Below are 23175 nucleotides of genomic sequence, written 5' to 3' on the forward strand. Positions count from 1 at the left end.
AAAAAGTTAAAATTCTTGGTTTCTCGGATGTTAAAGTGCTAGGCGGTTCTGATTTTCATGTTTATGCTTTTCACTATTTTATAAACTTTCCACAAAAGTAAACATAGTTTTTTAATTAGAAACCAGTTATTTATTACAGTTACATTATTATTGTAAACCAGTTCATTATTAAAAAGTTACCTATAATCAAAGTGATTTTCAAGAAGATTGGATCATTTACACTCACTTCCCACCCCAGCAACGTCTGAGCAGCAGTTGTACTCTTAATGTTTGCCAGTTTTATAGGTGTACTCCAGCATTTTGTTATTTCCATTTCCATTTTTTTGATTAGTACTGAAGTTGAATAGTTTTTTTGTGTGTATTTATTGGCCATTTGTATTTCTTCTTTCACTAGAGCATTTGTTCATACCCTTTGTCAATCTTCCAATTACATTCTTAAATGGTTTTCCTATTGATTTGAAGGAACTCTTTATATATTAACGATATTGACCCTGCCTTTTTTCAGTGTTTTCCAAATTGTCTTTTAAATATCACTTATAGTAACTTTGTTGTTTTTAATTTTTCATTTTAAAAATTATTCAGGTAGGGGCCAGCCCTGTGGCCAAGTGGTTAAAGTTCCACGCACTCTACTTTGGCAGCCTGGGTTCGTGGGTTTGGATCCCAAGCACAGACCTTCTCCACTCGTCAGCTATGCTGTGGCGACATCCCACATCCAAAATAGAGGAAGATTGGCGCAGATGTTAGCTCAGGGCTAATCTTCCTCAGCAAAAAGAGAAAAAATAATCCAGGTATAAATTTGGAAAAAAGGGAGAGGGATAATTGTAAATAAGGTAAAACATACATTCACAAAGGATTCTAATATACATTTGGATAAATAGGAGAGAAAAAGTAAATAAAATAGACCTCTAAAAGAAGTTGCAGAGAAACATGAGACAGAGAGGAGGGAGAGTATTCCTTTAGAGTCCGTAGCTGATGGCAGGTGGGGTGATTTGTCCCGTCACTTGCTCCTCTCTGGATGTACAGATCCGTGCATTTGATCTATATATTTAAAAGGCTATCATTAGACCTTCCTAAGGGTTGTGATTATTCATGACCACTCTAAGGTATACTAGAGGGAATGGACAAAGTGAGAGGAAATGAAGGCAGCAGCAAGATACAGATTTACGCAGCTTACAGTAGAAATTAACCCAGTGACTTTTCCACTTGATACCAGTAGTCCAAAGATTTGGCCCTATATCTATTTCTTCCTCCAATTACTGGAGTGGTCACACGCTGTCAGTCATGATACCACAGAGTAACCCCCTTTTCTCTTCCAGGCCCGGGTTTCTTAACCTCGGCGCCATTGACATTTCGGGTCAGATAATTCTTTGGTGTGGCTGTCCTGTGCATTGCAGGGTGTTGAGCAGCATCCCTCGCTTCTCCCTACTAGATGCCAGTACAACTGTCACTGTTGTGACAACCAAAAGTGTCTCCTGATTTTACCAGATGTCCCCTGGGGGCAAAAATTGGCCCCAGCTGAGAATCACTGTTCTAGGCTAAAGCTGACATGGGGCAGTGAAAGCTAGAGGTTTCCTTCTAGGCTTTTGGGGCCTTTAAGTTGTCGTAATTTGCAGAGGTTTCAGGCTCAGCTTGTTCTGATGGTAATTTGATGGGGTTGCGGCTTGACGTCCACGGTCTTTCTTCCACAGAGTGGGGATGTGCCAAGTCTTTGAATGAACATAAACTTTTCATGTTTGTACTCAATTTTATTAAGACTTTTGTTATTTCCTTTGTTGCTTTGATATATGCAGAGTCTTTCTTTATTCGTCTTCTAATAATTGGTACTGTTAATTGTTTTTACCTTAATCCTTTAATCCACGTGAAACTTACATTGATGTGTATTGTGAGGTGAGGCTTTAACGTTTTGCTATATTTTTCTTTTAAAATAACAAATGTAATGATGCCATTGGTTGAATAATTCCATTATGATGTTCTTTAAGACAAGGAGTTGCTACTTTTACAGAGCCATATATTCTGTTTCTTGTTTCTCTCTAAAGATTCTTGCAATATTATCATGTGTTTGTTTTTTTTAATTGTTAGAGTCAAGAAGCTCCTTACACCTGATTTGTTTACACACGTGGATAGATGTTGGGAATAATATAATCTGAAAATTTGGTCTTAGTTTTCTTTTGTGATTTTTTAAATCATTTAAGCATTTCCCTTGGAATTTGACTGAGAAAAGTAGCAAGAATGGCAGCCTCAGCCTCTTTCAATTGGTCGTCAGTAGCAACTGTATATTAAGCTCCTACCAGATCAAGGTGCCACCAAAAGAGAGACAGAAGTGTCTATAATGCTAAGGTCCTGTAGTCTGGTAGGGAGCCAGACTCAGAACCGAAACTCCTCTGGCCCATGTTCACTCTGTTTCACCCACGCTTCCCCCCCACCCCCAGCGGGGAGCTGAGGGCCCTGCCTTCACGTAAGCAGCAGGCAGCCTTGAGAGCGCCAATGAGAGGCCAACTCAGAGCCCCTGGGTGTGAGGCTTCTTCTCTTCCCAGTTCTTCATTCCTCTAGTCAGCGGTGCCACTAGAAGAACAGGGGAGGGAAACAGTCAATGCCACAGCATGATTTATGGCTTCGTGGACTTGCCAGAGTCAGCAGGAAGAGCCACAGCCCTCAGCACCCCAGATGTGCTTGAGCACACAGGATTGGTTCCACGCCTCTACCTCAAACTAAGGCGCCCTCATTCTCAGTTTCCCTCCTTGGGCCTCCCTCAGGGCAGCCTGACAATACTGTCTACGTAGGGCCATATTGGAGTGGTAGTTCTGATTGCTGTGTTCTCTTGTGGTTTGGGTCTTGGGCAGCCTTATTTGGTGCCTGAGCAGTCTTCCCTTTACCTAACTTTTAACCCTAAGGTTGGTTAGCTGGCTTTTTCCTTGAAGTCTAGAAAAGCATACCAGATCCCTGTGGCCAAATCTATGTGAGAACTAGGTAACTCCTTCCTATTATAGCTGGTAGACACAAGTTGGTATTAAGTTGACCTTTCTGATTTTTCCAAGTCCTTATAATCTGGGTTCTGCTTTTTCGTATGAACCTGTTCTCTACAGATTTCTGTCTGCTTATTTTGGAAATACCATTTGAATTTGAACTTATGAATGTATTGTCTACTCAACTCTTCACTTGTGAAGAGTACTAAGTAAGCCAGAGAGTGAGTATTCTAGGAATACCTAACTTGCTCAGCACCTACCCTGTACTGTGCTCATGCTTGTGGCATTGCATGACTGTCATTTAATCTTCATGACAGGGTGTGAGGTGGGAATACTATTTTGCTGGTATCCGTGTGAGTACCATCTCAGAGCTCACAAGGAGAGCACAGCATCTTCTGAGTATTGCTCATGTCTGCAAAGGTCCCGAGACAGGAATGCACAGGCATTTGTTAGTGGTCTGGTTTTGCAACACAAAGTGGCCTTGTTCCAGAGAGGCAACTACATCTTGATTCTGTGATTCTTATCTGCCCTAGGTTCTCTCCCTTTTCAGCAAAGACATTGGCCTGCCTAACTCTAGCCATTTCTATGAGCATCCTTCAGATTCCCAAACTTGGGCCAGGACGTGGATGCTTTGTCCTCTCCTTCTCTCCACACCCTCGGACCTGACTAGATTCCCTTCAAAGCCCTGTGTTGTCAGGCTCAGTGTGATGTCCTCCAGTGCCAGGGCTTTTTGAAATAGTGTCTGGGCCTGGTGACATTAAGAAACAGTCCCATTGTCTGTCTCCCTTCTCCCCCACACCGCCAGAGGCACAGACCACACACATGGCTTAGAACAAATCTGTCACCTGTGGGTGTGTGAGTGCAGAGGGGGGATGGGACTCTGCCCTCTGCAATCTCTTACATTTGCATGTGTGCATGTGGCTCAACAGACCTGTTTTCCTCTCCCATTGAGAGCTGACAAGAAGGTGACAGTATCAGAAGCAAGACCTCTTCGGGAGTGGCCTGTTCTTCCCAGCAGGTCCTCAGGCTCCTTCAGCCTTCTTTTGGGAAAGGAGACTCTGGAGGGGAAACGCGCCCTGAATGTGAATGTGAATGTGAACGTGAGCGTTACTGACACTAGCTTCTGGATCCCTGCTCTGCTCTTTAAAAAGCAGGCCAATTTCTCTTTCCCAAGACTAATGTGATAACCACAGTACAAACTCTTTTCCACAGCTACTTAAGCTGCCTCTTGGTAAAAATGGAAAAATGAGTCTTTCAAAATTCACTTTTACCCAAAGAGACTTTTTTAATCAGCCCCAGCCTAATTTCATGGGATCAGATTAGTCCGTGTTGGAAAAGTCACCTCCAAACAAAATTTGGCCTTTATTAACCTGCCAAGCTTTCTTGGCGAGACCCTCGCTGCATAAAGAATAACTACTCTCAGAGAAATGAGTGATTTCTGTTGGAGTCATAAAACAAACTACATAAAAGATGATGTATTCTGGCCCCCTTAGGGATTTGTTCCTGTCAGGATTTTTATATCCCTTGAGATAGAATATTGGATTAATGAGTCTTAGCTATATACATATTCCATTACGGGTGATAAGCTCAGACATATTGACACGGAAAATCCCTTTTCCAGATAGAACTCAGAGACCTAACAGGGTCTCTCTCCTCTCCCTCTGTCTTGGACACTTACAGTCTGGACACTACAGGCTTAACTAGCTGTGAATTAATAGTAATTTGCTAAATTACTAATACATCTGAGGTCACATTTCCAATATGACCTGAGACCCCGACTATGGACTAGCCAGGTCCTATGTGTGAACCTGAATGTCTTTAGGCCACACCACCACTGAGGACCACATGGCCAAGGAAAACTGGGTTCAACAAGGAACCCATGTAATCAGAGGCATCACCACTGTCCCACCACACGCTGCCCACCGAATCAGGCCACTGCCGTCTCAGCCGCCTGCTCACCTCCTCTGAGTAGCATTCAGGCTTACTGATGTGGCTCCAAACAAGCTGTCAAAATGCAGTATATCATCACTCAGTGATCTAACACTTGTATTAGCAGCAGCAGCACTGAAAAATAAATGCTTCATGCATCGCAAAGTAGTTGACTTGAGATGATGTCTACAGATCCAGGTGTTTCACGTCTAGAGGAATAAGAATATTTCTTCTTGTTTTCCTTAACTTCTGAAAGTATTTATGAGAGGAAAACATTCATTAGTGTCATAGGCATTAGAGAAAGGGAATTCCTGGTGGGGAGAGGTTGGCATTTGGACCATGCATGGATTGCAGAGCTGCATAAATAATGATGTGTAGGCAAACATTTCCCCAACTGGGTTCCTCAGAGCTGCAAGATATTAATTAACTCCTACACATAAAAGTGTCTGCGGTCATATAAACTTGGGAACTTACAGATTAAGCAAATTTAAATGAACTCTCTTGAACATGAGATTCTGCAGTGCAAATCACCAAAGAGAGAGAAAATGTTTGCCAAATGAATTTCACCAGGAAACTCTTTTCTGGAAATATCCACGCACTTTAAGACTCTGGGAAATGCTACTCAGGTCTCCAGCAAACTTCTCTGAGCTTCATTGGACTGTTTCTGTCTTACCCTCACCCACATACATGTTTTTAGGCCTAAAAAACAATTTTTCAAAAATCAAAAAATAATGGATATTTGTTTATTGTAGAGAATTATAAAATGTTAACAGGCAAAAGACGAAAAGTAACAATGAAGATCCGCCCACATCCTAGACCCACTGTCAACCTTTTGTTGTATATTTCCCCCTCTTGTTCTCTTTATCTCTGTCTCTCTGTCCCTGCCTCTCTGTGTCTCTTTCTCTCTCTGACTCCACACGTCCACACTACCCATTTCACATTACAAAAGTGATCAAACCATAGATCCTTTTGTATTTGGCTTTTTTTCACTTAATATATTATAAACATTTGTATGTCATAATATCCTTCTTTGTCATACTTTTTAATGGTTTCTCAGTTTTCTAACATATTTGTGAACTAAAATTTAATCCCTAACATTGGACATTTGCTTCTAGGTTTGCTTTTTTTTTGCGGTGTTATAAGCATTGTGGTTGTTTGTAACAGTACAGCTAAATCTTTGCAGCTATCCATGCTCACTTGACTTAAGTCTCACATAAAATCTACAAAAGGTCATAATTTTCAGTGTGTGTTCCTCGTCCTGAGCTAGAATCTTAATTAGAACCAGCTCTTGGGCCATCAATACCATGTCTCTAATTATTAGATTAAGTATGATAGGGCCTCCTGGGTAAGCGTACAGGGCCACAGTCAGACAGCCTTGGTGCAGATCCCGACTCTGCTACTTAATATTTTGCTGAGTTTGAGTAGTTGACATAACTTCTCCAAGCCTCAGTCTCCACAGCTATAAAATGGGAATAATAATAGTTCGTGCCTCAAAGAGTTGTGAGAACTTACAAGTTTCTCCCTTGGAATCATGTGTGTGTGGTGTGGTATGTGGCATGTGTGTTTGGGAGGAAGTTAGGGAGGAGATGGGTGAAGAATTGGGTACCACGTGAATTCTGTGTGCCCAAGATGCTCCTTTCCTTGGCTCTTCCTCATTTTCTGGCAATAGGGGCCTCTTTTCAAATGGTGAGAATGCAAGACGCTACAGGGTAGACGTGGCTGTCGCTGTGACCAGAATGTAACTCCCAGCTCTACCATTTATTAGCTTGACCTTAGACATGTGATGTAACTTCCTTCTGGTTCACAACCTGGGGGTTGGATATTAATGAAACCTCCTGCCTCAGAGAGAGTTGATGCGATGATGCAGTGAGCCCATGCTTGTGCGTATAGCACCTGTCGTATAATAAGCACTCAGTGGCAGCCAGAAAAAAGTCACTTAACCTCCCTAAACTTCAGCTTCCATATCAGTAAGATAGAAATAATAGTAATGACTCTGATGACTTATCATAGGATTAAATGAAACTATGAAGGCAAAGTGCTAGCATGGTTCTTGGCAATAGTAGGTATATAACACATGGCAGCTCTAGGGACATATTATCACTTGCTGGGGTTAGTATTGACGAATATGACGCAGGCTGAGCTGCAGTGGTGCCACCTGTCTCTTCTAGTCAACAGCTGCCCGTTCAAGCACTGCAAGTTGGTGGGCTCCTGGTGCAATGCCTGCAGGCAAATGGACCACCTTGCCTTTGGTCTGCAGATTGGAAACCCTCAAGCCCAGTACTCTGGAGTCCTAAAGTCCACAACGCTGGCTTGGAAGGTTGCCTTAGTGGAGTGATACTTGTCATTACATTTCAGTGCAATGTCTTGCTGATGAGATATTAGAAGAAACTGAGGCAACAGGTCTTGGGGGAGGGTGGAAAAGGTATGGAATAGATTGCAAGGATGCTTAGACTATCACAAGGCTTTTTGAGTGTGAGGTAGACCTAGAATTCTCTCTCTAGGCCCAAAGAGAAAAACGTATGCTGGGAAATTATGTGAAGTGTGAGGAGTCCCTGTGGAACTGAGTTTGAAACGTGGAACCTCATCACACCATGAATTCAATCTTGAGGCATGTTGTGGACTGTAATTCTTTGAAGTCCTTAGAGACGCCTTAACACTCCTTAAAATTAGACCTGTTCCAATTCTGCTTATGCCCACCTCATGCTCCACGTTGTAAACCATTATTTTCCATTCATATCTGAGTGTAACTATTCTTACAAACCAACAATTCTGTATTTGTTTCAGAATGACTCTGTTGCACTCAAGTTTCTTTGGAAGGTACCTTTGTTTTCTTCAATGCTCTGAAGTGTGAAGTCTACATAATTTGCTAAATGCATCATGTTTACATATGCATAAACCGGTTACCTTCCAATCATCATCTCCTCCTGGCACTATTGGCTGAATGCTTAAAGAAAACGAAGGTTAATTTTCTGTAAGCAGCGCTCCATGATTTCCAAATAAGCTCACGGAGACACAGATAAACTGAATTACTTAGTGGTAACTATCCAGACAGGAATGAGGAGCCACTGCTGAAACCAGCCAGGTGTGTGGAATCGTTCTAGCATCCCTCAATTGCAATATTCAAAGAAACACAAAAATGAGATCCCAGGGGCCCCGGCTGCTGCCAGGCTGGCTGAGGTCTGAGGTCTTAGCAGGCAGGTTAGCACCAATCTGTAAGCCTGTGGGACTGATTTCAGCCTATGGAACCCTGCAGTCAGGTCTGCCAGGCTTTCTCGTAATTCCTTTCCTTGGACCGGGGGCATCAGCGTGATACCTGTGGTAGAAGAATGAGGCCATCGTGCCCATGAGGCAGTCAGCATGGGTGGAGTGAACAGCATGGGCTTGAATCAGTTGGTCTTGGGTTCAGACGCCAGCTCTGGCCTTTACACGTGTGCTGAGGGGAGTGGAGGTGAGAATGGGCAAGATCCCTAATGTGTCTGGGCATTGGTGTTCTCCAACATGAAGGGGTGATGATAGCATCATCTGAGTTTCATGAGACAGTGTGTGTCTCTGTATATAGTGAGCATCACAGAGCTGGGCACGCATGTATTTCTCCCTGCCTCTTCCCCACCCCCGTCCAGTCTTCTTTCGGCTAGAATTGTTTGTCTTGGTGATGGTTGTAACTCTCCCCTCACCCTCAAAGGCACATGCTGGCCGCTTTCCTATTTGACCACTCCTCATGTTTATTCTTGGGACTTTTATAGTGAGGGGAGCAGTGTTTTCTCTCAGCTCAGAGTTTTCATATTATTTTCTCTGTACCTTCTACAAACATGTATCAATGCCTACTTCTAACCAGATCCTCTGCCAGGAACGGAGGTAAGTTCAGATGTGACTGTTGCAGAATCCTTGGGGCGTCGGCTCACAGCACCCAGAAGGGACCATAGGTTGTGACGTAGCACAGAGAAGCAGAACTGCAGGTAAAGGACCCTGGGGACACCCCCAGGGCGGGGAGGGTGTGGAATCTTCCTAGCAGGTAATGAGAGGATTCCACAGATGAACACGCATTTGAACTGAGCCTTGGTTCTCCAGAAAGGACCGTTCCAGGAGAGAAAGCGGCTCAGGTCTTCATCGTTAAAATTCCACCAACTCGGTGGAGAGAAGACGTTCTCCTTTTACAAATGAGCAGAGGGAGACTGAGCATCAGGCAAGGGCCATGTCTTAATCATCTCTGCATCCCCCAGAGTGTCTGACTCAGGGAGTGCTGGAATTGAATTTAGACCTGCCCAAGGTCACAGGGCAGGATGGGGAACAGCACACAGATTGTGTTGATTAAAAAATCCACGTTTAGGGATTATTTTTCCCCTTTGGGTTAAAAAGAAAAATGTTAGCATGTGGCATTAGAATTGATGGATTGGTGCAAACTGTCTTGAGTTACACAGCTAACAAGTCTCTTGGGGTCATATCACTGGAGCTTTTTCCCACCTCAGGGCTATTGCCCTGCTCTGCATTTGTTCATTCATTCAACAAACCTCAGTGGACCACCTGTGTTGTTTCAGGCCTTGAGCTCAGTGCTGAGGAGACAACTGAGTGGGTGGGACACAGGATCCCTGCATTCAGAGAGCACATAGTTGAGTGGGGGTGACAGACAAGGAAACAGACTTTAATTTTTTGAAGGTATGCATCCACATCACACCCAAAAAGTATTGAAAGGAATACAGAAATTCTCCCTCCTATTCCTGATATCATCTGTCTAGCTCCCACCTCCCTGCAAAACAGAAGCCAATATTAGTTTTCTGTATATCCTTGAGGAGGTTCTTGATGCATATAGAAGTAAACCCAAATACAGATTCTTCTTTTCCCCCCTTAACACGGATAGCAATATATGATACACACTGTTCTGCGTTTTGCTTCTTTTAATATTATCTTGGGGATTCTTGCATATCATACAAATAGCTGTATATTTTTCCATTGGGTAGATGTACTGTAATTGATTTAACCATGGACATTTGAATTATTTCCAGCCTTTGGCTATTTCAAACAATGTTGTAATGGATAGGCTTATATATGCTGCTTCCAATGCATGTATGTGCGTGCTTGTAGGTTATAGTCCCAAATTAGAATTTTGGAGTCAAAACATCTAGCAACCTTTCTGAATCATTTTGCCCTTGTTATGTCTTTTGTAATCCATATGGAGTTAGGTTTTTCTGTGACTCAGTCTGAAAATAAAATCTTATTCTTTTAAAAGGTGAATTTTAACCCATTTAGACTAATTGATGTAAAAAATTATGTTTGGTCCTATCAGCTCTGCTATTTTTTGTTCTGTTTTTCTTTATGTTTTTCTTCCACTGTGTGTTCTGTTTTCATTGTGCGTGAGAGGACATGTAGGTATATAGTTCTGTTGATATGCAGAGATGCTATCACTTTAAACACTGATAAAAATTAATATGATTCTTCCTCTTTCCTTTCCCTTTTCCCACTTCCACTCCCTTTTTTCTATCACTGGATCGTAGTTGATATAATTATCCTCTTAGCATTTCCCTTTGTTCTATAAAATATTCTTCTGTTATTTGATTTGTCATCTTTTGATGCTTTTATCTGACCCCCAAACTACTACCTATGAGGCCATCAGCAAAACTTGCCCTACTTTGCATCTTCTTCCCTCCTCCTGTTTTCTGTTTTTTTGTCTTGGTAGTTGTATCATTTCTCCATTGTTGGGACATGTAGCATTTGCATTCTTATCTGTCACCGTAGTCTCCGCCTTTGTTCATTCGTGAATGAATGCACTTCCCCAGTCATCGCCACCGCTGGCTGCAATGAGTGCTCCAGGAGCTCCTCTGCAGGGCTCATGGGAACAATGTTCCCCAGGTAACTGCATGTTCGAAGCTGGTTTTCTGTAGTATTTGTTCTTGGCAGGTAGCTTGGGTGATTATGAAAGCATTGGTTCAACTTTCTTTTCTTGACTATCTTAGAGATATTGTTCTACTGGACTCTGGCTTTGAATATTGCTGTTCTGAAATCTGAGGGAAACCTTATTTCTTTTTTCTCTCATGAGTTACTTGGATATCTTTGCTGCTACTGTGTCAGTATTTCTTTAGTTTTAAAATCCAGTCACTTCAGTGGGATAGATATTAGTATTGATCATTCCAGGTCAATTTTACCTGGCTTAGTCTGTGTCTTTTCAAGGTGTAGATTCAACTCTTATTTTATGTCAGGAATGGTTTAACAAATTGTGTTTTAAATAAGTCCTGTTCCATTGTTTTCTTTTGTTTCTTCAGAGGCATCAGTGATGCACATGTAGGAACTCCTTTATCCCTTCTCTATAGCTGTCATTTACTCTCTAATCGTTTACAATTCCTTCTTTATTTCCTTTTCATGTTGTTCACTCTTCTCATTTCTGGCATCTTTCTCTCTTACTGAGTTTTCCAGTGTCTGTTTTCCTTTGTGCTTCTTCTAATTTGGCCTCATTTTTATGATGATTTTGGTTTTTCTTTCTACTTCTTTCCTAAGATCTAAATGCTCATATGCCATCTCTATTGTCTCTTCATCTCTTCTCTGTTCTCGTATACTGTTTTATTATCTTTCTTCATAAAGGTGATTGTTTCATTTTAATTCATTGCTGTTATCCTTGGTCCACATTTTCACGTTTTCCATTTTTCTCCTGAATGTTTTTTGGTAAGTTTTGACGCTCTTTTCCACAATTTTTCCTATATATATATATATATATATATATATATATGCCAGCATCTTAAATAAAACTATTATTGGCATAAGTTAGGCTTTACTAACCTACCTTTTCAAAAGAGAGTCCTGTGGATGGAAGGGGAGGAACCCATCTATCCTTGTAGACTTCACAGTCCAGAAGCACTCTGCGTCAGTGAGTCGCAGTGACAGATGGCTTCCTGCTAAAATGGCTGCCCTATCCTGTCTGTCTTTTCTGTTTTGTTTTGTTTTGTTTTCTCCCCAAAGCTCCCCAGTATATAGTTGTATATTCTCGTTGTAGGTCCTTCTAGTTGTGCTATGTGGGATGCCACCTCAGCATGGCCTGATGAGCGGTGCTAGGTCCATGTCCAGCATCTGCATCAGTGAAACCGTGGGCCACCAAAGCAGAGCGTGAACTTAACCACTTGGCCACAGGGCCAGCCCCTGTCTTTTCTGTTTTATGAAACACATCAGGCCCAAGAGGGTTTCATCAGCTGTGCTTACCCTGTCTCCAGTTCTCAGGCCACACCCAAGTTGCACTTTGGAGTGAGCCTCTTGACAACAGGAGGAAGAATTTTGTGGGCATTTTCTGAGACCTGCTGCCCTAGGGCTGCTTCACTTGTTTTTTCTTTTCTTGTTGGTTTATCTTCCTGTGCATCTTCTGCTTGATCTGTATCCTGCCCCTTCCTCCAGATCCTTAGCTTGTGATGAACAGAAAATGCTGGTCTATCACTTCAGGAGGAGCCATTTGCCTATCAGAAACATAGTTTTCATTTTTTTTATTGGCCCACCTGGACATTTTACTTCCTTCTGGGTGGCTCCTGCTATATTGTTCAAAGGTGGGGATTATATTGCTCTTCTAGTTTTACTGAAAATGGGATTTATAATTTTTTTCTGTTTACGTTAATGATTATATATGATATTTAGGAGGGGAAGAGGGAATTGCTAGCTATGTCATGCTGCCTTGTTAGACACTAGACGTCTACATAGACAATTTTGATCAGATATAGTAGTATTACTTGAAATAGGAATAAGAATAACTAACATTTCATCTTTGTGCCATTCACAAGGTCCTTTCTGAGCCCCGAGGAGGTCCCTTGAGGCTCAGGATGCCATCTGCTTTTCATGCCAAGTCACTATACCCAGTCAGTCCCTAAGGCTTCCAAGCTGGAGACAAATTTAGAGTGAGCTGTCTGACCTGAAAGGTGAGAAGAATGGTGACTCAAACCCTGAAACTCGCAGGATTTGGAAGAGCTTAAGACACCTTTACGGTTTCAGGAGACAGTTCTTCCTTAGATCTTGTTATTTATCCTAATCTTTCACCAGTTTGTCCACTGGAAGCATGAAAGTGAAGATGCCTGGCTGCATGTGGTCCAGGCATCTCCAAGACCATTCTTGTCTGGCCTCAGTTCTAATTGGGAGTTTTCAATTCCAGCTCCAACCTCTACCCTCTTACCCTAGACTCCAGCACCCCTGGAGGTACTACTGGACTTTGTCACAAGAAGGGTGTGGTGCTTCCATCTTTCCAGTTAGTCCGTATATCCATGTCACCATCTACTCTGGACCAGGAGAGGGAGGAGTGATGGGGAGGAGCTCATGGTTCTCTGCATTTGGCCTAAATCTACTCCTGGTCCACCACCTAATCTGTGAATGAAAGTGTGTCCACGTCCTCCTCCCACCCCCAAATAAAAGAGGCAATCCAGGTTCCATGTACTTCTGAGGCCATCAGGATCAGATCTCAAGTCCCAAGCTTGGCATTCATAGTGGTCCGCCAATCTATGTGGCTTCCTGCCCCATTAAATAACAATGTAGTTTATTTCATGATTAAGGGTAAAAACATACATGCATGTATTGGTGCTTTAGATATTGAAAACATAGAAACTTAAATTATGTTTAATAATGCCCAGATGTGGATGTTGAATTTGAGCAGATTAAACTGGACACAAATTGGTAATTAGGAATGGAGATTCCTCTTATATGTACCCTAAAAATGTATTCTGTCCCTAAAACCTCTTGCAGATATAGACTTGTGTACTAGACCTGCTACCTGGTCAGAAGATGGTCCTTGGAATGTATATATGCATATATAACAAGTAATATATTGGAATATCTTTAAATAGATATATAGAAGATAATGTGTGTATATGTATATGTCTTTTTATGTATGTTTGATTTTAATATACATTTATGACTTAGATTTAATCATGCTGAACTTGCTGTGTTTAATTTGAGCAGAACTAATCTTAAGTATAAATCAACTTTAAAAATCAAATAGTGGCTTCATTCAAATTGGCTTCCTCATTATTTCTAAGACCTGCCTGGAATGTCTTCTCCTTTTGAAGTCCTCCCTGCACACCAGCCTCAGCTCAATTCTTGCCTCCTCCTGGGAGCCTTTCCTGACTGTCATTAACCACTTGAGCTCCTAGATGGACAAAATGCAAGGTGACCTGTAGACACTTGGTCTGCCTCTCTACAGTGGGATGACCCACTGGGCTCGACCATCACTAACCCAGCCCTTTTCCCAGGGCTCTGCCCATCCCTGGCACTCTTGGGTTGAGCCTGTTCCCATACCTGGTCCTGAAGTACCTGCCATTGCTGACTTTAGGCGAGAACAAACAGCAGTTGCCATTTCTCCAGCTTAGTCTTTATTATTTGAGGGCCTATGAGGTCTGGTTGGCCATGAGATCCTTCAGTAAAATTGCTAGTTATGATGCTGTTTTCTACAGTACTGCTGATCTATTCCAGGGTTCACACAGGGAAATGCATACCCACTGCCTGAGAGACATCTAAAGCCAGAGTTGGCATTTCTAACCAATATTTTACATATTCAATAGTTTTCTTTTTTACCCTGGGGTGTGAAAAAGGCTGTGGATTTTATCAGAAACTTTAAAAGTTTATTTCATCTAGCTAACCTCCCTGCTCTAGATTATTCAGGGGGAAAAGTGTTACTGCACTAATGCGCATTTACAAATGTTGTGCAAGTTCTAAATGTATTTCTTTTTCCAGATGAAGGATTATTATTAGAATCAAGGGAAATGTGAAAGTATCCTCAAATCAGGTTACTAAAAATAGTCTTAATGGGTTTAATAGGGAAATTTATCCTTCTTAGCTTGTAGGTTGTACCATTAATTAGCTTAACTCATCTTCCTCCAAGTTTAATGTCAGTATTTTAAGCTCTTTCAAAGATTGCTTTTTAAGAAGGACTTTATTAGCAAGCTCCTGAATAATGGGGACCTAATTCCTTTGCTTTTGCCTGTTTTTACATAAAATGATGTGTTCTCTAAGGATTAGAGAACATGCATATATATTGATGTTTTAGGTACTGAAAAGTAAAAACTGGACTTAGATCTAATAACACAATTTAATTGGAGCAGGTGTAACCCGGCTCCAATCTGTGAGATGATCTCCAATTAGAAGTGGGAATTCACCTTGTATATGCTTTAAAATCCCCTGGGGAAGCCCCAATTGTGTTTTCTGTCACTAAAACTGCTTATGGCTGGGAGCTTATCTGTCAGCCTCTCAGGATTAAGTGCTGCCCACTCCTGAAGCTCCTCAGAAGGGAAGATGGTGGCGGCTGCCTGCTGGTTTTGAAAGCTTAATGAGTCCTCACCACAACTGTCCTTCTCCCCATTTTACAGATAAAAAAAGAAAGGCTTAGACAGAAGCGGTGACTCAGTGAAGAACAAGTTGTACATGGGGAGCTGGTGTTCAAACCCAGGGTTGACAGACCCTGAAGCCTGAACTCCTACTCGTACGCTGACCTCCTGTTTGTGTTCAGGGGAGGGAGTGTGGCTCTGACTCCCACACCCAAGTGCGTGATCTTTCTCTCGTAGAAGAGGCTATGGTGTGTGGACTGGGTGGGAGCGCAGGTGCGAGCACCTGGGGTGTGGGGGGTGAGCAGAGCAGTGAGCATCATGTTAGGAGACCTGGGTTTGAATCTCAGTTTTACCATTTACCATTTGTAGGACCTTGGAGATGTCGCCTAACCTTTGAAAAACAAGAGGAGAATCGTATCTTGCTGGAATGCTTCAGGCAGTCATTTCATGTGAAAATCCATATACATGATCTTGATTCCCATATATTTCCATTTGGTGGATCACTATGCTGCCTGTGTCCACAAACAAAAATATTACCAGCCACTAGTTACTGAGTACTGAACTCTGAAGTACATTCCAGTCCAATCCTCCCCATAATGCTGTGAGCTAGTTCTGTTAGCACCTTCGTTCTGCAGATGAGAAAACTGAAGATCAGAAAAGTCACTTGTCCAGTCTCAGGTAGGATGGCAGAGCTAGCATCTGAGCCCAGCTCTTTCTCCAGAGACTAGTTCTTCTCTCCTGCCACCCTAGGATTCTTTTATAGCAGAATGACTCTGCTTGCTGCTCCTAAAACTGTGCTAAGTGAAATCGACCCTCATTACTTGGGTTCCAGTTTATTAGAGCCCATGTTCACAAGGGACTCATAGCCTTGCTCATTCTCCTTTTCTTTCAAGTGCCTGTGGAGTACAGCAACCCCTCCTCTGTGTTCCTGCACACATCTGCAACACTGGGGCGCTTGCTGTGTGCTGGATAGTCAACTGGCACGAGGGGCCCAGTCCCTGTTGGGAAGAGGAGCTTACATGTGCCTGAAGGCTGCTGCCAGAAGGAAGAGGCTGGGAGAGGTGGCTCAGGAAGGCATCCTTGTGTGTGCTCCAATCCAGGCTCTCTCCAGCGTCTAATCTCTGCCCTGAAGAAGGCTCGGCTGGACCTCTTACAGGAGATGCTAATTGCAAACACTCTGAGTGCATTGATCAGTGCTGCTCTGATTAAGTAATTATGCACAACAGCACCTAGGAGGGCTGAAGGAGATTAGTTTGAAAGGACCAGCACCAGGTCTTCATTTCTGAGAGGCTTGCTGGCCTGCTCCAGAGAGAACTCCAGTTTGGCCCAACTCTTTAATTACCTTGGGAGGCACTGAGACTTAAATTACATTCTGAGTGTTTTCATATTAGCTTCTGCTGAGCCCTGAGCTGAGCACTGGTGAGGCCAGGGTGGGAGAGGGCGGTTGGTCCCATGGCACGTAAGGTACTTTTCTCCTTTGGTCTTTGGTTGAAAGACTTCAGGAGTTACAAGAGTACGTAAGTAATTGGTTCCCTAGCAGAGGCTAACAGATATCCTATGATGCTTGTGTGTCAGATTTGCCATTTTCAAACATCCCCAGCTGGGTGTTCAAATGTGACTTCCATTATGATTTTTCACACACAGACACACACACATACATACATACTCTCGCTCTGTCTCACTCTATTAGCTATTAACACTGAAGCTTTGAATAAAGAATTTATGTACTCTGTCCTCACCTCCACTTTTTATATCATCTCCTAAATAATTTCATTCCTCTGATTGTTTCCTTGCCTTGCCCTTTTCTGTCTAATCCTCCAAGAGGGCTTCTTGAGTGTCGTTCAGCCCCAAGTCATCAATAAGCTGAAACCAGCTTGGAACGCCAGTTATTACTCTTGGGAGCGGTTTTCAAAGTGGCTCGGATTTCCTAGCTCCTGTCTCTCTCCTTCTAAAATCATTACCTGTTTGAACCTTCCTCACTAGCTCTTGACTAGCCCTTGGCTTTGTCTGAAGAAAGACAGAGGAAACAGGGAAGATGGGGTGAGGGCGTCCTGGGGGTGGCCAGAGCCAGGCTACAGACACTCATTCAGTTAAGAAGCAAACCTCCCTCTCCCTCTAATGCCTGTAACCCGGCTCTCTAACTTCCCCAAGAGCAAAGACTTAAAGTGAGAGCACCCCCTTCCTCTCTCATAACCCCGCCAGGGCTGCAGTAACCCTGTGACAGCTCTTCTGCCCTGTAGTGTTGGCAACAGCGCATCCTTCTTCCTCCCATCGGCTGGGTCACTACTCATCACATACTCCCGGCTTCGTTTACATACTGTCTGCGTTCAAACCCAGTGTAGCTTACAGCCCGTTAAAGCTCCATGCCTTGTGTGGAGCGGGGAGAGGGTACCCAGGTAGAAAAAGCGATCACAGTTTCTTCCCCGGGCTTTAGGCCTTCCATGGAGGCTGCCATGTGCCTTATTTACACTTATGCATTTTGTTCATATTTTCCAGAGAGGAAAAGTCCGCTTGGAGAACACCAAATTACCTGGGCCCTTCTCTGCCTGAGCGCTCTGCTTTCCTGGGGGAGGGAGCTGTCTTTTTGCACATTTTGGAGTAATGTGCAATGGCACTACACTATTCTCTAATGAAGCCCCTGTGGCTGCGCATGTGACACATGCTTCTGGGAGCAAAACAGGAAGGAGCAGGCTGTATGCACTCCTTCCGAAGGACCACTGTTCTGACACGAAAGCTAATGAAGGCAGGAGCCTGACATGCTCCCTCCTGCCGTCTGTAATCTAATACTCAGTCAGCTGCCGTGCCTACATCATTGGCAGAGCTTCCTTTACATGTGAGGGCCTGATGTTGTGATTTTTTTGAACCCCAAGTATGGACCAAGTATATTAATTGCCTCAGTTAGTACTGGCTGCCCACAAGCCCGGTCTATCTAAGAAGCCAGTCCAGCACCCAGGGACCAGCCAGCAAGATAACAGCCTGGATCCTGACCCTCTCTGCCACTTGATAGCTCTTTGACTTTGGGAGTTTGTAACCAGTGTGTTGGTTCATTCATGCTTTCTTCCAATACATTTATTTTGAACGACTGCTGTGTATCCATCCTTATGGCGAGTGCTGAAAATACAGGTGTGGGGAGATCAGACCAACCCCTCCCGTCATGAGCTTCTCCACCTGGGAGAAGGCAGACATATCCTGCAACCTGAATCTCTTGGACTTCTGGCCCACCTACAAAATAAATGAAGGAGAGATGTTATTCTTTATATCACAAGCATTTCCTCAGGCTTAAAAAAATAAAAAGCATCAAAATAAAATTCTAACATATTATGCAGACAGTTGGGATATAGAAAGGGGAACATAAATTTGAGTCCCTGCTATATGCCAGTAGCTGTGAGCTATGTTTACTAATATTTTCTTATTCCATACAATGATGCTATGAGCTAAGTTTTATTATGCCATTTTGCAGATGGACAAATTAAAGTTTACAAAAGGCAATGAGAGGTATTATACTCAGTTCATAAGGATGAGTTGAGAGCATTCTTCATGCCAGGAACCAACTGTGTAAGATGCTGAGCCAGACTCGGGGCACGTTTTCTCTTGCTAAGATCTAGACAGGGAGATGGACACTGAGCGTGAAGTTACAGGTGTGATGAATGCCATCCAATGAGCAAGAAACTGGAAGCATATGAGAAGGAAAACTCCTGTAGTTTGAGGGTTAGGGAAGTCCTCTAAGAGGGAACACATTTATAGCAGAGAGCTGGTGGTGAAATTGACATTTGCAAGACAAAGAGAAGAGGTATGCTCCAGGAGGAACAGTGTGTTGGAAGGATGGGAGGGGCGGAGCATGGAGGCCAAGGAGGAAAGAATAAATTCCAAAGGTGGCATGGGCCACCGCCATCAGATCCCACAGATCACATTATGGAGTCTAGACTTGCCTGAAGAGTTATTGGGAGCCTCTGAAGTAGCTAAGCTGGAAAGTGACTTGATCAAATGTCCATTTTAGAAAGATCGCTTTGGCTGCTGGATGGAGAAGAGAATGTGGGGAGCAAGGTGGGAGACCAATTAGGAGCCTATTGCAGTCATCTTGGTGGGAAGTAATGGTGGTAACATGGCTGGGAATAAAGGCAGTGGAGGTAGAAAGAAGCAGGGAACTTTTTGTAGGAATCCAGGACAATTCCCAGAGTTTGCCCTGAGGATATGTGTGCCTGGTAGTACCATTTTCTGATTATAGGAGCAGGCAGAGAATGGGGATCAGTGGATCTCAGAAATGCTGCCAACACACCAGCCATGTTGGAGCAGACTGAGGTCATGTAGGAAGGATGGGGAGTGACCTGTAGAAATAAGAGGCAAATATGGAAGCACTGAGGACTAGGATGCTGGGCAGAGACCATTGGGAGGATGGGAGCAATTAAAAGTGAGCTGAAGCTAGAGTAGAGGGCAGGAGGAAATAGAATGGAAAATGGGAAACAAAGAGGTCTGGCACGAATTCATTCACTCAGGAAGGGAATGTAGTGGCCAAAGGGATGAGGTCTGAGCCTTCACAAGTGACCCAAATCCTCTCTCAAGATAGCACCATCTTTTCCTCTGAAGAGTCTGATGCCGGTGGCCCGAATAACCTGCTTCTTTCACCAGGAGGAGTGGAGAGACCCCTCTCTCTAGAAATCACAAGGAGTGGTCCACCTCAGGGCAGAGTGTGAAAATGGCAGGTGGATATGCTGTTATAGTTTTCTCCACACAGAAATTACTCTTCCCCAGGAAGGAACTGAGTATGTGGGATGTACTCTTTGGGTCCCCCATTTCTGAAAGCACTAATCCTCAGTTCATACCTTTATCAGGGACTGTGTTAGGGATCTTAAAAGGCAAGCATTTTTTTCCCATTGCCAGTCTGTTCTTGACTAGAATACTAAATCTGAATAAATAGCTCTCTGCAGGCTGTCGGCTTTGATTATTTTTTCTCTGGGACGTATCTAGCTCCAGGCAGACTGTACCTGACTTTCTCCTCGTGGGAACCATTCAGTTGAGGACACCATGAGTGAACAGGGCCCAGTAATCTCATGCCTCCTATCTGCATTTTGGCTTTCTGATCTCTCTACCCAAGCCAGTGGCATCCTGCTTGTGGATTATCCCTGAGTGACAGTCACTGTTTCAAGATTCCAGTGCCCGATTCCATCAGCCATCCACAGGCTGTATGCTTTAGGAAGCCTGTGGGAAACTCAGCCATCTTCGAAAGATACACATTACCTGCACAGCTGTCGGGGTTTAGTTAAACATGACTGACTAATTTATCCTGCACTGTGAGATGCAGATTCATTTCCTTTGCAAGTTGACTTGGCAATTTTCTCTGCTCAGAGAACATTTAGAATAGATGGTGTGCATGGCAATCAAGAAGAAATAGATGCTATTAATTTTCCATTTTCAAATGCGAGATTGACAATAGAGTCCACACCCCATCCCCCTCAGGAATACAGACCACATCCTCTGTTTAGAGCTGTGCAACATCTGGAAATCAGAAAAGTGAGTGCTCTGTCCCAAGAGGCTCTGAGTTGGGGCCAATAAGCGTGTTATTGTGGGCCTGCTCCTGAGGCCCAGTCTCCGTACCTGGGCAAAGCCGTGAGTCACAGACATCAGCAACAGCTCCTTCCCCTGCTATCTGTGCATGAGGTGCTGGTTCCTGGCTTGAGCATATTTGGGACCTTCTTCCTCAGTCCATCTTTACAGACTGAGGGGAAGGAGTGGAGGGACAGCCTTGGATGTCACGATTTTATGGTGAACCTCCAAAGAGTTGGAAATCCCAAAGGGATAGCTAACTTCATCCGGTGCTGTCCAGTCCAGCTGCCTGCTATGATGGAAATATTCTGTCTCTGTGCTCTCCCATATGGAGTCACTAGCCACATGTGAAAATTGAGCACTTGGAGCAGGGTGGGTGCAACTGAGGAATGAAATTTTAACTTTTATTTAATTTTAATTAATTTAAATGTAAATAGCCATCTATGGCTAATAGCAACTGTATTGGATAGCACAAGTATCCCTTTTCACCTGTTTCCTACATGGCCAAAGCCTGTTTTGTTTAGATGCATCTCTCTTACTGGTTTTCTAAATGTTGTGATGTTTGCTTTAAGCTTACCTATCCCTCTTCAATTTAAAAATAAAGATAATAGTAATAGTGGTAGTAAGATAGTGGTAATAGAATCATAGCTGACACCTGCTGAGTAATTACTGTGTACCCTGTGCTTTGCTAAGCACTTTACACACCTTACCTAATTTATAGTTGCATGATGATATCCTGAGTCTACAGATGAGGAAACGGAGGTGCTGAGAGGTTAAGTGACTGGTCTGAGTCACGCAGCCAGTAAGTGGTAAAGCTGGGCTGAAGCCCAGGAAGTAGGACCCCAGAGCTGATGTACCTGCTGCCTGTCAAGCCAGTTCTCAGTGCCATTTCCTGGCTGGTGTATATACAGTTGTGTTGTGGCTGTTTAAAGCAAGGTAGTGTCTTGAGGTCATTAACAACTTGGGTGTAGACAATAACCAAACATTCCATGCTTTGCAGGCTTTAGATCTGGATTCTGGCTGGAATGAAGGCAACACTTATAAATGAGAGTATGTAGACCCAGCTGCGATCTGCTCACCTCCCCTCAAACGAGACCTTCCTGCCTGAGGTCTGGGAATTTGGTTCTATTCTGCATCAAGCCCCAAGCCCCAGGCAAAGGGAAAAGGGGTTTTTCTGAAAGCAGACCTGGATTGTAAAAATGAGGAGAGGCTCTGGATGATATTATTTTCTTCAGGAGAGGATTCAGCCTGCCCTTTGTGAGGCAGATGGGCGCTGATCACTGCGATTCAGCGAGAGCCTGCACTGGTGGAGGCTGGATGGGAGTTTTGGCAAGACTGTCCACTCATCAGCAGCCCCATGCCTTCCAACCGAGAGCCTGCAGTACACACTGGGGTCTCTCTGCACTGGTACATTCCAGCCTTAATCTATGTCCCATCAGTGCCGCGAGACAGGCAGCACGGGGCTCTGCGTTGAAACACTGTTTTGCTTGGCTTCTTCGCAGCCTGCCTCCTATAGCTTTAGAATTTGGAGAAAGTGACCATTGTGGGGCTCACTTCTGTGTCTCTCCTTATTGGGATTTTGGCCCCTCAGGTCTCTAACTTCTGTCCCCCAGATGTGAAAGGCCACTAAATTCATTGTTTTTCTGCCTCTTAGTAGTGGCCCACTGCCTGGGCTCTTTGTCAGGATTCCCGGTACCCAGAATTAAGGTAAAATCAGGGAGCTAGGGAAAGTCAGCTCCCTTCTCTGCACCACTGCCCCTCCTTTGGGGATTTCTCCCCTCAAGTCTTACCTCAGCACTCTACGAGAACTTCACATAGCCTGCACCCACCTACCCATCCATCCGTCTGGATGTTTTTCTTGTTCTTGGAAGGAGTATTTCTTGGCCCCAATTACTCTGTCATACCCTAAAAGATGAGCTGGATAGAAAACAGCAAGGACCGTTCCACGGAGAAGGCATCCGTCTGTGGGGGAAAGTCAAGTCGGTCTAGCCAAAGGCCAGCAAATAAGCCATAGCCACGAATCCAAACCTTGGGCTAAAACCAAATTGAGAGTCTGCTATTACTGGATCTTTGGTGTCCCGGGCAGCCTCTCCCTAATAGCATTAGCTATTCCTGAGTGTTAATCTCTTGGCATGTGTTTAGTAGAAAATGTGATATTCTCTGGCAAACTGCAAGAGCAAGTTTGATCAGGTTAGCAAGAGGAAGCCGTGACGGTCTTCAGAGGCTGGTGCACAGCTGTGAGACCATTACAGCTTGCTTTCACAGTTCAGAGGCAGTCCGAATTCAGTTCTGAACAATGCTGCTTGCCCTGGGAGTCTAGGCTCTTTGTCTACTTTGTACCTGTGATAGCAGCATCTTTGGGGTGTTTCCAAAGTAGAGGTAAGCAGTTATATCGTGGTTGAAGAGGCAGGTTTGTTTTGAGCAAGGCTTTGTTGAGGGCAGAGAGCTAACAGGAGGAGAAAGCCCAC

At 43.7% G+C, this 23175-nt stretch overlaps 1 protein-coding gene across 1 annotated transcript in view; it reads left to right on the forward strand.

Moving 5' to 3' along the window:
* SPOCK1 (SPARC (osteonectin), cwcv and kazal like domains proteoglycan 1) overlaps positions 1–23175 on the forward strand; it is a 470120-nt gene that overhangs the window by 425163 nt on the left and 21782 nt on the right. The gene's annotated exons all lie outside the window — the stretch shown is intronic.

This window comes from Equus przewalskii, chromosome 13 (assembly GCF_037783145.1).
Source record: "Equus przewalskii isolate Varuska chromosome 13, EquPr2, whole genome shotgun sequence".
Classification (NCBI taxonomy): domain Eukaryota; kingdom Metazoa; phylum Chordata; class Mammalia; order Perissodactyla; family Equidae; genus Equus; species Equus przewalskii.